Here is a 17,019-nt window from a genome sequence, read left to right on the forward strand (position 1 = left end):
ATAGCTGCATGAGTCCCTTTTTCAAGTTCCCAAAGAGAAGGCTCCAAAGAATTTAGAGGAGTCTATCCAGAGAAGACAGAACGCAAGCAGCTCAGCTGTTTGAAATATGCTACACTGTCTCCAGACAGTTTACTAGGGAGACGGAAAATGGGAGACAAGTCTCTGTAAAAACTGCATTACAAGAAAAACAAGCCAGCAGAAACATATTATATGGAGCACAAATCCAGTATCAACCAACTGGCATCCCGGTAATTACCCAATTTCAGAACTAAAAGTTACGTTATTTTTTTTAAAAAGATGAGCCTGTAATAATTAAGTGATGCTGCTTTTCCCTTCGCCAAGGGCTTCCTTAAAAAGAAAGCTCAAGTTCAAACACATTTTATGGTTTCATAAACCAGGAAAATACAAAATCTTCAGTGACCATTATTAGGTCCAGAGGCCTCCCTCTGGACGAGGCCATGACCCAGTCAACCAGGAGAGGAGGTGACTAGTGGTCAGTCCCAGGAGAAATCCAGGGATGGTGACAGTCACCTTGTGCCTCTGTTAGCAGCTGCACCAGTGCTAATCATCTCCAGCGTCCAGAAAAGTCCTCCCAACAGCCGACGTGATATTATTGTTGTCATTTAAACTTATTCCAAGAATATCCTCATTAGCAGCAGCCAACAATCACAGAGCACTATCTCATATTGTGTGGGGAATGCTGGGGAACCAAGCAGATTGAGACACAGTCCCTGAGCTGCAGGGACTCACCCTCCAGCTGGAGAGATGGTCCTACTACCCCTGCAGGTATGGAGAGCCCAGTGAGTGCTTCTAACCGAAAAGCTAGGGGACGGGAGATGACTGTCAAGGCTCAGGAGGATGGGGAAGCTTGCAGGAGACTAAGTAAAGGAGCAGAGGTGGGGAGGCACACAGCTGTGCCCAGAGCCAGGCTGACTTGCTGGAGCAGCAGGGAGCTCAGGGCATGGGGTCTGGCATGGAGAACTTCGGGGCCAGGAGTTGGAACTCTATCCTACCAGCAATGAAAAGATGCTGAAGGTTTTGCATCGGGGGCTAGGGCATATGCAGCAGAGGCTAGAAAAAGCAGACTGGTCAGGAGGCCCCTGAAGTTATCTCAAGAAGACGTGTCAGTAGAGATGAGAAATTTATAAGCAAGGACTGTGAGCAAAGCATAGCATTAATAATTTAGATTCATTTATGGCTAACGTATGGTGAACTAGTGGAAGGGAAGTGAAGGAAAGGAGAGCTATGAGGGGCCTTAAGAAGGAAGACTTGATGGGACTTGGTAGCACACGGTGTCCTGCACTAGCTCTGCTGAGAAGGGATATGGAAAAGTGAGAAAAGTCTAACTCCTGCCAAGTGCATATGGCCTCCACCTGATATATGGACAGATGCATCCCAAACGGTCAGAAAAAAGTCATCTATTTGGAATTGGGAACTAATTTTTCTACAGAAAAAAAATGCATCACAAATGGTGGGGTAGTGTCCAGGACACCTCACACGTCTTTATAATCCATATGTAACTGAAATATATGCTATAGGCAAAGGTGGCATTTCAGCTCTACTATACATAGAATCTTTGGTGACTTTGCCTGGGAAGCCAAATCCAATGTTATCATGTCTCCACCAGTTTAAACCTCAAATTCAGGAGGATCCCAGAAACACTTGAGCTATATGGGGACCTCCCAATCACAGCAGTCACTAGCCAAGAGAATGCTCTTCTGCTACCACATGGAGACCATGGAGACAAGGAATTCTCCTTTCAGCCATGCCAGTCATCCACGAAGAAAGAGGTCCCCCAGCTTGAGGTAAGCCAGAGAGCTTTGGGCTCAGCAAGTAGGGAAGAAGTGATTTCCTACTAAAAGGAACTGGCCTACTTAAACACTTTCCATATAGAATCAGATGACTACACATAAAAATCAAATGACTATAATCTGATAATTACTTCTTTTGTGAGTATTTTCTAGATTTTTTCACATTCATAAATCATCACTATCATCTGAAACAAATAGCATTATATTACCAACTTATAGCATCTTGTGGTCCACCGTGATCCCTGACTCAAAAAAGACTTAAACATCTTTTAAATTGGTTACTGTATTTTCATGGATTCTATTTTGATCTCTTATATTTATCATCACTGAGTTTCAGCTTGTTTTTCATCCAATCAAAAAACAAAAGTTGCTCCAAGCTAAATACATTACAGCTAGTTAATAAGTCAGCATCAGCATCTTATTCACCTGCTTTCATGATCTGCAATACATACTCACAAACACTATGTGTCACTGTCTCTTCTCCCAAGGGGAGACTGTGCCTTCTTCCTGTGAAGGTTAATACTTCTACATGTTTCTTCTTTCCTATATATTCCCTCCAGCTCATTCTCTGGCATCTTGCACACTCAGCAAACACTACTTGGATGAGGACAGTAAAAACGATGGTGGTGGTAGTGGTGATGATGATGATGATGATAAAGATGATGATATGCTGGTCTGGCAAGTCACAAGGTAGAACCAGGAAGTTATTCTCATCTCCTGGGCCAAGCAGGGTCCCAGATTGGTCAATCTAGTTCGAGGGAAAATTTCAAGGTGTTTCACAGGAATTTAAATAGCTATCAAAATTAGAAAATACAACAGTAAGGTAATCATTCATCAGAGAGATGATGCAACCAATTGTTTTATTTAAAAAAGGCACCTATTGAGTTTGCAGCAAGTACTTTTTGTGTGTGTGTGAGGAAGATCAGCCCTGAGCTAACATCTGCCAATCCTCTTCTTTTATTTTGCTGAGGAAGACTGGCCCTGGGCTAACATCCATGCCCATCTTCTTCCACTTTATATGGGACGCCACCACAGCATGGCTCGACAAGCGGTGCGTCGGTGCGCGCCCGGGATCCAAACCGGCAAACCCCGGGCCGCCGCAGCGAGCGTGTGCACTTAACCACTTGCACCACCGGGCCGGCCCCCTGCAGCAAGTACTTTTAACTGAGACTCCATGGATGAGCTTCAGGGGTGTGCAAACCCCATAACTATACGTGAAACTTGGTGTATTTGCATCTCTCTGAGATGAGGGTTGTTGGCCTGCATCACATTCTCAAAGGTTAAGGACCACTGGTTATTAGAGATGGATTCCGCCCACTCGATATCTTATCCCACCAAAAAGAAGTAAAAAGGCATCGACCTTCCTCTGCTTACTCCCATTCCAGCTTCATTTGGGTGTGGAAGGTTTGCACAGTCTCTATTTAAAGATAGAAATTGTAGCTCAGTTTTAGAGATACAATAGAAAAGCCCATTTTACTTGAGGAGCAAGTAAAAATTTCAGGATAAAACTGTGCTATGTCATTAGTGCTTTTTTCACCTTGAAAGTAAGAGTCCATTTTCAGGTAACCCGATTTTGTTTTCTTAAGAGGTATGCCTCACATAGCCAAACTATATTAGAATTAGCCTAGAGCAAATCAATTTGCAACTGATAATGCAGCCAGTAGTTTTCTTTATTAAGGTTCCATTTATTCATTAAAGAGGATTTGTGTAATGCTAGAGATACTATACACAAAAGCTCCCCTCTTCCTTCACTTTTTCTCTTTCCCTCACTATCACCAAAAATGAATTCACATTTTAGTTTTTTGAGAATAAGAACATCTCCATTTCTTAGGTTTTCTCTTAGAATTTTTCTCAAAGGTTGCTCTTTTTTCTAATTACAATCAACAGAATCATAACTCACACTGCTCCCATTTATAACATCACCACATTGAAAAAAGACTGGCCTCAGATGAACAAAGGCTTGTCACTGGCATCTCTAGGTGTTCTTCAGCAGCCTGCAAACCCATTTTAATACAAGCCACTCTTTGAGATTCTCAGTACTCCAAATGCAGGGTAGCTAAACCTCAGTTCTCAAAGGCTGGTGAACATGCCTTTTTTTGTTGTTTTTTTGTGAGGAAGATCAGCCCTGAGCTAACATCCATGCTAATCCTCCTCTTTTTGCTGAGGAAGACCGGCTCTGAGCTAACATCTATTGCCAATCCTCCTCCTTTTTTTCCCCAAAGCCCCGGTAGATAGTTGCGTGTCATAGCTGCACAACCTTCTAGTTGCTGTATGTGGGACGCGGCCTCAGCATGACCGGAGAAGCGGTGCGTCGGTGCGCGCCCGGGGTCCGAACCCAGGCCGCCAGTAGTGGAGCGCGTGCACTTAACTGCTAAGCCACAGGGCCGGCCCCAAACATGCCTTTTTTGCCTATTAGACAACCACTAACGTGGTAGTCTCACTTCTCAACGTAGTCAAATTTCTTTCAGTCCATGCCGGCGTGGAAGAGCACGCCCAGAGTTTATCTTCCCCTTAGGAACCCTGCTTGTCTTCACTATCACATCTGCTTCACACCACACGGGTAGATACTTGGAGAAATAAGGAACCAGTCTCCTGCAAATTCAGATACTTTAAACAAGGCTAAACCACAAAGCCAAAAAAATGCCACTAGGAAATTAAACACAGAATATTTCTTAAGAGTCAGGTCAAGACATCCAATAATATTTTTTAACCTTATGCTAAGGATTCCTTTCCACAGAAAACTACATATTGTTTTGCTTAATGTTGTCAATTCTTTCTTCAAAGCTATGTCCTCACTGCCACCGAGCCAGCAGGTTTCCCTAAGTGGTGCTCATGGCCACCCCTCCGGAGACCCCAATGCCACACTGTCGACATTCCTCACCTAACACTCCGCCTTCCACTATCACCGGACATCCTCCTGCTACTGCCTTGAAGAATGATTTAAACTCATCATGTGTCTTTGTTCTCTCACCCAACAAATCTTAAAGTCCTGAGCTCAAAGGGCCTAGCAGAATGCCACAAACAGAGCAGATAATCCAGTCTGTTAAGTAAAGAGAGGATGACGACTTGATTTAACTAACTCAGGACAGCATTTATCATCTACCTCATAAGTTTAGTTAAAACAATTTTTAATTCCAATCAGAAGGGCTTAAAGTCAGAAATATCTGAATGTGATTTGGTGACCATTAAATGATGCACTATAAACTACGCAAGAAATTGGGCAAGAAATCTACTCTCTTGATGCTTGCAGTAACTTTTAGGAGACAAAATATCCTCCCCAAAGATTTTCTTCATAGTAACCCTCCCTTTAAAGTTTTCCTATGAATTTCTTGGAGTTTTTCTTTTTTTAAAAGTATAATCAGTGACTCAGCTGGGGAAGGAAAAAACTGGGATGATGATATATCACTTCTTCGTTCTAAAAAAACTTTGTGCTCTAAGAGACCAAGAGACAAAAAGGGAGGGAGAGGTCTCCAATACAAATATTCCCATCAGAAACACAAGCTTCAAGCTCTGAATTCCTTTCAGCTACTGCTTGGAACCTGGTAGAATCTGATTCAAGAGAAGTAGAAAGATCTGTTTCTTTCCAAAAGTTCACAATAATTTGTAACAAGATTCTGAGAACACTTGCCACAGTGGAACTCCCTTCCAGGTTGCGGCACTTCAGGGGGCCAACGGAGAGCAGTGTCTGGGAAGTACTCACACCCAGTGCCAGAGCTCCATCAGTGTCAAAGCCCAGGACTCTCAGCAGCAAGGGAAGTGAATCCTGAGATAGGAAGGTGCCAGGAAAAACCACAGTGCCCTGCCATTCTGCAATGCACTGTATGGTAAATGTTTCTGGAGTGCTTAGATACCAGATGCTGGGGGTACAAAGAGGAATGGGACATAGTTACTGCTCCAAAGGAGCTAGTGCCATGGTGAGGAAGCTGAATGAATGAAAAGTGAATGAATTACAGGTGAATGAATTACAATGTGAGAAGGATCTAAACAGCAGTCTGGACAGCACACTGTGGACAGTGGAGCGAGCGGCTGCTCTGCATGGGGCCAGGGACAGCACTGGAGAAGCGCTGCCTTGGCTGGCTTCACACAAGAGCTGTATAGCCCAGCCACATTCTGCTTTTCTCCTAGCAGACTTTCTAAGAATACAAAAATAATCAAGTAACAGGTAAACACAACAAATGGCAGAACAGCCATTATTAAATCTGATAATAGATGTACTTTTGCAAATCTGGTCATCTTAAAGCCTTCTCAATTATCAAAGAAGAGAAGTGAGCATTTGGAATGACTGAAAGTTAAAGACTTCCACTAGGTGGTCAAGAAATTAAGCTTACTTTAATGTCTTCATCAGCCCAAGGTCTCCATCCAAGGCTATGCATGAAGCCTATAGAGCTCAAACTGGTTATAGATATCAGCCTGGAAAAAATGCAGCCTCTCTTTCATGAAGTTCCTCACCAGAAATTATTGAGATGGAGACATGAGATGGTGCATGTGAACCACAAAATATTTGGCTTCTCTTCCCTCCAGAAGATCAAAACCTGTGGTCTCACCTTCATTACCTGAGAAGGTTGTAAATACCTGAAATTGAATATGACATCAGTCTCTCTACCCTGAGTAGAGTTCTCTGATTATACTCCTTCTACCAAAATACTATTACACTCCTACCCAATCTAACAGAAAATGAATTCCAATTCAATGCTTGTTTGGTCAGGATGAATAACTGCTCAACCTATTCTTGTCACCTCTCACGTGAGCCCAGCATACTCCTAAGATTTCTAAGAAAAAATTCAGAAAAACTTTATAGGAGAATCACTGTGAAGCAAAACTTACAAAACAACAATTCCTTCCCAAACAAACACTGCCCTTCCCAGCGTCCTGTAACAAGCACCCTGTGCAGAAGGAGCAGCTCCATCCACTCAGGGCGAGCACACATGCATCCCAGACTTCACCAGGGCTTTGCAAGTCTAATTTGCACTATTTTGTACCCTCTGTGATCCTACTATTAGGACAGGAAAATGCAAGTCCTTCAGCTAGAACTCTTACCACTGGTACCGGTGAAAAATTCCCCATTCCATGAGGTGCCGTGTAAAAACGATCACTTCTGGATGAACAATGGTTTAAACAAGCTACGCCAAAACACCACCTGCCAGTTATCAAGATTTAGTAGCCCCAATTTAACTAAAAAATGGTGAACTTTGGGTATTGGGAAATATTAGCAAGAGCCATGACTTAGAAGTCATAAGACAACTCTAAGCACATTTACTTTGCTTTCACTGATTGCTCCCTTCTCTGCTTTCCTTCTGGAGTTTCTTACTCTATGTGCATTGAAGTACAACAAAGATTTTGGGGTCCTTTTGACAAAGACTGAAGGAGCCCTAAATCTTCTAAGGCAAACACAAAAATGAGTAAAAAACTGAAGGGTTCTCAGAGTCTCCTTCCGTTCCAAGCCCAGGTCTGCAAGCACTATAATCTGCATTCAATCACTGATCAGAGTCAGGGAGCTGAGGGAATTCAAAGCTAACTTTCAGCAACTACAGAATGACAGCTGGCTGAGAAGGGAGCTAGAGGGAAGACCTGATAGGGGACTGATTTCTTCTGTTACTTGGAATCCATCAAGAAATCTGTAACTTTAAAGCTATTTCACTATTCCCCCAAACAGTTAAAATGCTGTCCTGGCCTAAAGAATTAATCCTGTATATTCTTCACCCATGTTAGTAATGATTAATGAATTAATTACAGTTTTTGAATAACTGCTCTATCTTTCTGTTCAGAATTCTGAGCAACACTGGCATGTGAATGGCATCAGGCAAACTTGAACTACCCAAAACGATCATCTACAATTTTAGAACACATTTTCTCTGATCCTGATGAAGATTAAGCCCAGGTCTGCGTCTCATTGGCTACCAGAGACAGCAGTAAGCATGGAAGAGGCATGGCTTCTTGGTAATCCCCATGTGCAAGGGGCATGGATGGAGATGGTAGAAATAGTACTGCTTTTAAGGGGCCATGTTCAGCTTCATATGCTTTATATAGGGTCCTTGGAGGCACTGGACATCACAGGGATTGAATTTAGTGGTTCTCAGCTTTTGACTGCTTTCTGGAGGAAAGAGAAGATACCCTGACTAACTTCACACTTCAAAAAGGCAGCCCAAGACTATATCTTACAGCCACCAGGGTGGTGCTCATCCCCAAGTAGTCCTGGGCACAGGATACTTCCCAGACCCCTGGTAAGGTGCCCACTGGATCTCATCAGAGGAGGTCTGCAAGGGACGTCAGACACAGAGTCAATCAAGGGCTTCTTGTTTACCTCTCCAAGTACAAAATCAGGAGCATGCCCTTTAAATGTGTCTAGAGCTGTGATGATCAGCAGGATTTCCCCACTCATTAAGTACCCAATTAAGAAGTTGCTTGGCCAAGGCCATGTCACTTCCTTGATGCCAGACTCCTGCCTTTCTTCAGTGACCAGTAGGCAGGTGCCTGGCAGAGCCCTGGGGTGCTGTGAACTCCCTCATTCTCACTGGAGTCTTTGCCTCTCTCTGGCTCCGACGACCGAGGCCAGCGTGTCTGGGCTTTGAGTGGCAGTAGTCTAGGCAACGAGCTGCAGGATAAGGTCACTACATCCTGAGCCATGTAGTGGTGTTTTGAGAAGACCCACTGCCCGCTGTAGGGCTGACACACGCATAGAGCCAGACTTCCCACTTTCTATTGTTCTGACCCTCCTGGATGGTCACGTGTCTGTCATCCTTTGTTGTACGATACAAAGTATTATGAGGGTCAGTTTGCTGAGCAAACTAAAATGTCATCTTCTATCATTGCCTTTTATCTTTGCTTCAATTAGATTGAGAATGTCCTTCAAGGGCCTAATGATTTTTTAAAAAGAAGAAAAACCATCCGCAAAATAAAATACAACCACCACCACTCCCAAAAACACTTCTTAAACCCAGCAGCTTAATTTTAATGGAGATCAGCTGTCTTGCCTCACTAACTGCATAACAAAGAAAAAAAATAAATAAAAATAAATAGTACATTATTCTTCCAGGGAAAATTTAATACAATTCAACCAAAGTGTTGATACAATTATCAGTTAATATCAAGAGGGAAATTAACACAAAATAATGATAATCATTAGCACAACAGATTTTTTTTAGAATATTTTTTTCTCAAAAGACATAAAAGATATTCCTTTTAAAATAAGATGAATATAAGCAGAGTCCAACTAAAAAATCAGATTGTTTCCCAAAATTCAATTATAATTGACTTATCCTACAACTGATAAGCATTTTTTTCTATGGAAACAAGAGTACAATGATTTATTCCCTTGATAGCTCAGCTCTATTACTGAGTTCTTAATATTTAAGTCCTCAATGTGAGCCTCTGTGCCTGAAGGACGACAAGGCGGCTGTGGGAGGGCCGAAGGCTGGGACAGAAGCTTCTGGGGTTGAGCAGCATGAGGTGAAGGTCTCAATGGCAAGGAGGGGGGAAAAGGTCACTTCTCCAATTTCTACTATGTGCCAGGCTTCTTAAATGTAAGACATCTCATATGAGCATCTCAAGACAATATAGCTCCTGACAATGGATTACTGTCACAACTTCTCTTACCTTATAGACTTTTTTTTCAAATTATGTATTTGTTCCTGTTAATACAGTGAAATCAATTCATTCATAAAATGTTTATGTACTGAGTGCCCATGAAGAGAAGTAGATTGAGTAGAGGGTAAAGGAGTGGGGCGAACATCCCTTATGACCTAGGTTCCCATCAAGGTGAAGTACTAGGGCCTTTCCACGCGCCCTTTCACAACAACCATGCAGACTAGGTATGCTTATGCTGACTGGATAGATGAGCCTAGTCAAGAGCTTAGTCAAGCTGTAAATTTAAATAACTTGACTGAGGTAAGAGGCAGTTAGACCTGAAAACTAGACCCAACTGGCCTCCAAAAACATGCTCTGTCTACCTGAACCCTAAATCATAATTAAGGTCACATGTCCTGATGTGGTAGAAACTTATCTGGCTTTAATTTCTCCTCCCCCTTCTTCGTTAGTAAGAGTGGGGCACTTAACCTCTCTTGCAGCTAGGTGCGGCCACATGATGACCTTCCGGCCATGAGATATTCGCAGACATGTTGTGTGGGATTTCTAAGAAGGGTCTTTAAGGGAAAGAAGTGTGTATCATTTTGGACTTCTGCTCTCCCTCCATGGTCCAGCCCACAATGTAGATGTCACGGGTGGAGTTCTAGCAGTTATCCTAGACCAAGAAGCAACCTCACAGTCAGAAGCTAAGTGATGGGAGGGTGGAGCCAACAGAGAGAAAGACTCTGGGTCTCTGAGGACTTCGTGGAGCCACTCTATCAGCCCCATACTGCATTCTTCCAGAATTTTTTTTTAATGTGAGGGAAAAAATGCTTGTAGTTTTAAGGCATTAAAGTCAGACGTCTGTTCTGCACAATTCCTAATAGCTATACCCAATGTAATAGCAAATGCACAGTGTAATAATTATATTAAACAGCTAAATTATTTTCAACAAACCAAGACATTTTCAAGCTAGAGTTTAAAAGCAGATGTTATCATTGTGTTATTCTCATTTTAAAATAAGCAGATATTCTAATATTTTTGGCAAAAAAGTTCTGATAGTTCCATTTTAAAGGTAGAACTTTATTCTACCAACACAACAATTATCACCAGTAAAATGAATAGAAACCAGCAGAGGAAGTTCATTTGCATTCAGAAAAAAGAGAAAAAGGAGCCAAGAGACAACTCTTGGGTTGGTGCTAATAGTCTTAAATCTTCAGAGAATTTCAATGTTAAGAAAAAAGTTTTTAAAAGCTGTAAACAATTTCATATTTTTTATTTTTATGTAGGCATTGGGTCTTTTGTGAAAGCGTCTACTCCTCAGGGCTGCTGCAACGACAGATGAAGACAGTGTTTCTGTGAGCAGGCAATATGGGGACAGCCAAGTGCACAGTTCTGCTTCTGAGTAACGAAGAAGTTACGCAAAATTAGCTTTAAGAGCTCCTAGGTCAATAAGCCCCCACAGGTAAAAAGGCCTCATCTCTGCTTTCAGACCATCTACCCAAGGAATTTTAAGCAATCCAGATACCTTTGAATTAGGACTATACAAGGTACATACTTTTCTTCCTTAAGTGTATCCGTCTTAGCTGCATCCATGAAGGCTTACCTGTACCCACAAAAGTGCACATCACAGCAAAACAGTGAGACTGTATGACGGGGGGAATGATTAATACCAATCAAAACAACACAAGATGAGGAGAAGGTCAGTGAATCCGAAATAGGAACAATTCAGAGGCATTAGCATCGTTCCTTTTCTTATGGAGTATGGACCAGGTTTGGGCTTGGATTCTGCCTGTCTCCTCGACATTAGCTGTGCAACTTTGCGCAAGGTACTTAACCAGGCTGGGCTTCAGTGTTCTTGTCAGTTCAATGCGTACAGTAACACTCTCTTCAGAGGGATACTAAATTGATTAAATTTCTAGCACAATACTCAGCACACAGCAGATGTTCAATAAATCTAAGTTCCATGACATTTTCATATCCTTTTGGGCAGATGTTTATAAACAAACTATATACATATATATATATTTTAAATCCTCCTTCTTTTGGAGGGGGAGACTCGTGTGTGAAGGACAGTATAAAGTCATAAAAAACATACTGTAACACTACATTAGTTATTTTCACTGGGCCAAGACACATCTGTAGTGATTTAATACATAATAAGCATGCGAGGTACACTATTCTATTGGAAACAGAAGAAAACTCAAGCCTATCACGCCAAGCAGAAGACAAGTGTTGGATTCCACTACAGAACTATAATGACCTTCAAAAAACAGGGAAGAAAGCAGCCAGGGAACACCTTGTTCACCTTGCTCAATGACCTTCCCTTTGATCTCTTCTACACTGACTGAAGGTCCCTGTCTAAGGCCCTTCAGTCTTATTGTAAATTCCCACCAAATAGATGTGACAGTTAAAGCCCCATATCTTAGACACCTGACCCTTTCTATCAGATGCCATGCTCCTGGGAGCAGGGGTTGGGCAAATATATTGCTGTATCCCTTGGAGGAGATAGCGCTTGTACCAGAGGAAATTCGTAACTCAGGTTTGCTGAATAAATGAAATGATAATTGACATGTTGGAGTGTAGCATGTAAAGCTTTTTTTAACGCTGCATAGAACATCATCCTATTTTTCAGAGCCACGTCTGATCAACACTGATGGAATTCCTCCCTCTAATACAAACACAAACTCTTCTAAGACTCCCTTCAAAATGTGTGATCCCACAAGGAAAGAGGAGCTGTGTCTTAGGAGCCATAAAAATACAAAATACTAAATTTTCCCCTCCTCACACAAAAATAAGGTGTAGGTACAGAATTCTGCTATAAATGAATGCAACCATTTCTCTCCCTCAGCTAAGAAAGATTCTGTTCACTGCCTGAACCACAGTATCATCCCTTTTGTTTGTTTGCTTGTTGACAAGGGAGTGTGAGAGAGGAGAAAAGAATGAGTATTTCAGTACAGCTGGCCTGGGTCCCTCCGTAGGCCTGAGACCGGGTGCCAGGATGGCCCAGCTGTGAGAGACAGCTCATGCCAATGTCACGACCCTTCCACTACAAGAGGCTGTTATTTCCCGCTGCTGGCGGACAGCAGCCTCTGGCTGTGTGGCTGGAGATCTGCAGTCCCCCTCTGTCCAACATTCTGGAGAGCTGCACCGCTGTTCTCAGAATGGCACTGGTGGGCTCTGACTCAGCTTGGTGTTGGAGACAGCCCTGTTCCCTTCTGCTGCTCAGGCCCCTTGCCATACAAAGCCCTGTCAGAAGGGCCGTCTGGGATCATGGAAAATGCTCTCTTCAGCCATGGCTTTGGTCCCACCCCGTGTGTTCCTTGCCTACCCGTCTATTACAGACAACTGGTAGACGTAAAAGACAATGCAGTATTATTTTACAAAAGTCCTCTAAGACATAACTAGCTGGAGATGCTTGATGTTTTATGGGGAGGTATAGTCATAGAAAGCCTATTTCTTGGGCAGTCTGGCTTTGTTTTACATTGCTGCTTTGAGTTCAAATCATAACACGAGATTTAATTATCTTTACTTTTCAGACAAGGGCATACAGGGTGAAATGGTCTATGCTCCAAAACAGCAATGTAAGTATAACTGACATTCATGGAGCAACTTTCACTATAAATCTGAACTGGCTGACCCTCACTTTTAATGTGTCTCTTTTTCCTTTCTTTCTTTCGTTTTTTCGTCGGTGGGAGGAGGGCAGTGTGGGCAGAGGCACAGAAAGCAAGGATTCTTCAGAGAAGTCAGGAAATTCAAACTTAAGTTGTGCCAAGCCTAAAGAATAATATACACCTGGACACTTGAAGGACCCCCAGAAACAACAGGGAAATTAGCAAGGGAGGATTGGAGGGCCACTACTTTGTAATGAAAGAAAAATGGTGTCTAGGCAAACTGCCAGATCAGGAGACAGGGGAGGTCGTGAGGAGAGGGAAGAGATAGTAGGAACAAAGGAAAGGTCGCTGGGACCCCTCGGTGTCCCTTACTTGCTCTGGCTAAACACTGACTTAGCTCCCACAAACATTTTGGGTTTGAAGTTTCCTTTTTTTTTTGAAGAAAATGGGAACATTTAAATGAACTGTTTACATTCTCAAAAACACAAAAAGCAAGGAAAGCAGGTGAGGAAAAGGTTCTCACACACTGATCATGCAGGTCTTATCCGATGGGGAAAGGCAAGCAACCCTAACCCTCAGGGACTGGACCCCTCAGCAGAGGTGGGCAGCGTGGCTGCTGGCCTCAGTTTACATACAGGGAGGGAAAATTGCCAGAGATGTGCAATTTACCTTTAGACATAACAACTCACGTTTGCTTCTGAAGAGGACTACTTTAATAACAGTCATTTTCCAACCCAGAATACTGCTCCATTTAGAGGGAAAAAAGGGAAAGTAAAATTTTTGTAACTACCAACAAAAAGCATAAAAAGGGGAGGAATCTAACAGTTTTAAAATGGTCTATCTATGACCTGGCTATGGGGGTTTAAACCATGGCTCAGAGAATCATTGAGGGGTCTTGAAAGGCCATCTGTTTAAAGATTCTTGAGAACAGGGATCTGTCTTGTGGCTTTTTTGTCTTCCAGGAGGCCAGGCATTTGATAAGCACTTAAGTATTTATTGATGTATGAGAACTACGGATCCTTCTGTTTATCAGCACTAGTAGCTATGACCATCTATCGCTGCTGACCTGCTAACGTTATGACTGTCAAGGCATTCTATAAGGAAGCTCTGTACCCTATATTTCTTTTGTTGAGTTGAAATGAGTAATACAGAAAAGCCACAGAAAATGTCCATTCTCTCTACAGACTTACCTATCCCTAAATGAAGAATAGTTCCCTTTCACATCCTTCCTTATACCACTATATCTAGAAAATTATTTTTCTGTGAACAGATTTTGGGAATTAGGACACTCAATATTCACTACTGACGATTTTTTAAGTTGGCCTATGGTCCAACCATCCAGAATCCACCCCCTCTTCCTACTGTCATCCACAGGCATGGCTGGAAAGATTTTCATCTGAGGTCCCTGGAAGGCATCTCTGTAATTCCACTACCCATCCAAAATTAAACTGGATCTAATTATCAACCTAAAAAATGCTCTACAGATTTTGGTTTAAAAATTAATCAGATATTGTGAATACACTCATGTTACCAAAAAGAATCTTAGTTATCCCTAAAACAAAGATGTCTGTCACATCTAATGATAAAAATATGTTTTACTAAAGACAGAGAGACAAGAAATAGCAAACTTTCAGGTATACCCATGGTAAACCATCAGGTCTGTCCCCAAATAATCAGAAATGGGAAAATGGGGGTTAAGTTTCTTACTCTCCTAACAAAGAACTGTACTATTTACACTAGATCAAGCAAAATAGTCTCAATATAGAGGATAACAGTTAGTTCAAGTTCTACCTTCCTTTCTCAGTCTGATCTATTTTAAGTGTGCAGCAGAGGAAACTTGGCAGCTGAATGTTTCCAAAAGTTAGCATGCCACTTCCCTACTTCAGATCACATCTGAGGGCAGAGCCTGGGCAGTACAGAGATTCCTGGGGTGGGAGAGGGCAGGCATCAACTCAGAACTCAAATGTCTCATAGTTCATCAATGTCCTATCAATAGTCTTTACTGAATTTGTTTTTAATTGAAATTCATTGAAAACAGATTTGAAAAGGAAAGGACCTAGTTAACATGGTGGAGAAATGGGAGAGACTCAGATTTAACTGATTTAGGTCAACAGAGCTGGCTGAGAGTTACCAAGTCTCAAGGTGGCCAGTCGGGGTGCTAGGGGTCAAGGGTGATGTCAATGACAGTCCCTCTATCAAATACAGTGCACACTGTCATTTACTCTTACAATATCTATAAGTAGGTATGATTATCACCTTTTTACCAATGAAGAAATGGAAGCTTAGAGATATTAAACAACTTGCCCAAAGGTACACATCTTAAAAAGTGACAGAGCCATGATTTGGGAGCCTGAATCTACTTAACCCCAAAGTTCTCAATCACTCTGCAATCCCAAAGGTGATGAAGGTCTCTGATGCCAGATGGTTGAGTGAAATTAAGGAGCTATATAATCCTTATTGGATATTTTAGACATTCTACTTTTTTCTTTCTTACTACTACTCGTTGTTACACATCTTTGGTCTTTAAGTTTTCTCTAGTATAATAAAACAATGATTATTTACAATTACAGGAGGATTTGACAATCAGGAAAACTTTTAGGTTCAGCCTTTCCGAAATTAATTTCAGATTCACAGTGCATCCTCCTTATGCTGTATCACTAGAATAAACAAATGTATATTTTAATGCCTGATATCTCACAAAGTCCAAGAAGCATCAGTATAAATCCTACACCAAATAAAGTTAAGTTTCAGTGTATTTGTTTGTTAATGGGTATCATCACACACTTGATTTCTCTGAACATGTTTCTTGAACTATAATCAGGATACCACTCATGATGATGAAGAACACTTCCAACAAATGACTCCTCTGATCATCAAGTATCTCAGCTGCAGTGTTTAATCACACGGCAGAACCCATTTATTTTCTCATATACTTCTTAAAAAATCTCTTAATTATCTCATTTACGCCAATATTAAAATGGTGCTCAAAAATTTAATTACATGTGCAAAATCTTAAGGAGTTGTAAAATGTGCATCTATTTCTCATTGAGAAATTTTCAAAATTCCAATTTTATGACCTGAGGAAAAATAACTGGGTGATCTTCTAAGAAAAGGATAAAGGACAACAAGATATATTAATAGTAGTCCATTTTAAAAAGGGACAAACAAAGCTAATTACCTACATATTGTCCCCCAAAATAATTTTACCTGTTCATTTCAGGTCAAAAATCTTAAAATCTTTCAACCTTTCAAACACAGAACCTGAAGAACAGCTACAGTAAGGTCCCTTAATATCTACTTGGAATATTCCCTGAGACGACAAGATCTGGAAACTGTGAAGTCTTGCATATCCCTAAGGCCATGTGACAACAATCATAAGCCATTTTACAAGTGAGAAAACAGAATCAGAGCTCTTAGGAGACTTTCCTAAGGTTACACAAGATTGCACGTGGGAAACTCAGGACTAGGCTCATTGTTTTCTTTATTCCACACAGTCTTGAAGTTTTTTTGTTGAGAGAACCATAGTTATGGGCACTGACTAGCTCGCAGTTCACTTGCAGACTCTTTGATGAGTAATTGCAACCACAGCTCTGCATTTTATTTCCTACATTATTATCAACCACAACAAGAGCTGTTGCTTCTTGAATACTTGATGCTGAAATTGGAGTATTCTTTAATTATTATTTTCAACATAAAAGGTTAGGTTGAAAGAGGAAGCTTGATCTCATTAAGACCCTTACATAGACAAGCTAAGAGGACGAACTCTGATTTGTCTTGTGAAAAAAGATTAAATTCAAAAATCATGGATGACGGGAAAAATTTCTGTTTTCAAAATCTTGCCACTTTAGTGACCTACAGAATTTTAAGTCAGTCACTCAGAATCCTACTGGGTCACCTGAAATGCAAGTCTTTATGGGCCCTTTGGAAGAGGTGTCAGCCCCACTTCTTCCCGTTGGCATGGAGACTCTGATACTTAAGTTGTGGATCTCTTCTAGGGCTGGCCCAAGACAGAAGTCACAGCGTTGGAAGTAAGA

At 41.5% G+C, this 17,019-nt stretch overlaps 1 protein-coding gene across 5 annotated transcripts in view; it reads right to left on the bottom strand.

The window, feature by feature from the left end:
* The window catches only part of LDLRAD4 (low density lipoprotein receptor class A domain containing 4), a 453,579-nt gene that overhangs the window by 63,285 nt on the left and 373,275 nt on the right, over window positions 1-17,019 (bottom strand). The gene's annotated exons all lie outside the window — the stretch shown is intronic.

The sequence above is a fragment of the Diceros bicornis genome, chromosome 16 (assembly GCF_020826845.1).
Source record: "Diceros bicornis minor isolate mBicDic1 chromosome 16, mDicBic1.mat.cur, whole genome shotgun sequence".
NCBI classification, from domain to species: domain Eukaryota; kingdom Metazoa; phylum Chordata; class Mammalia; order Perissodactyla; family Rhinocerotidae; genus Diceros; species Diceros bicornis.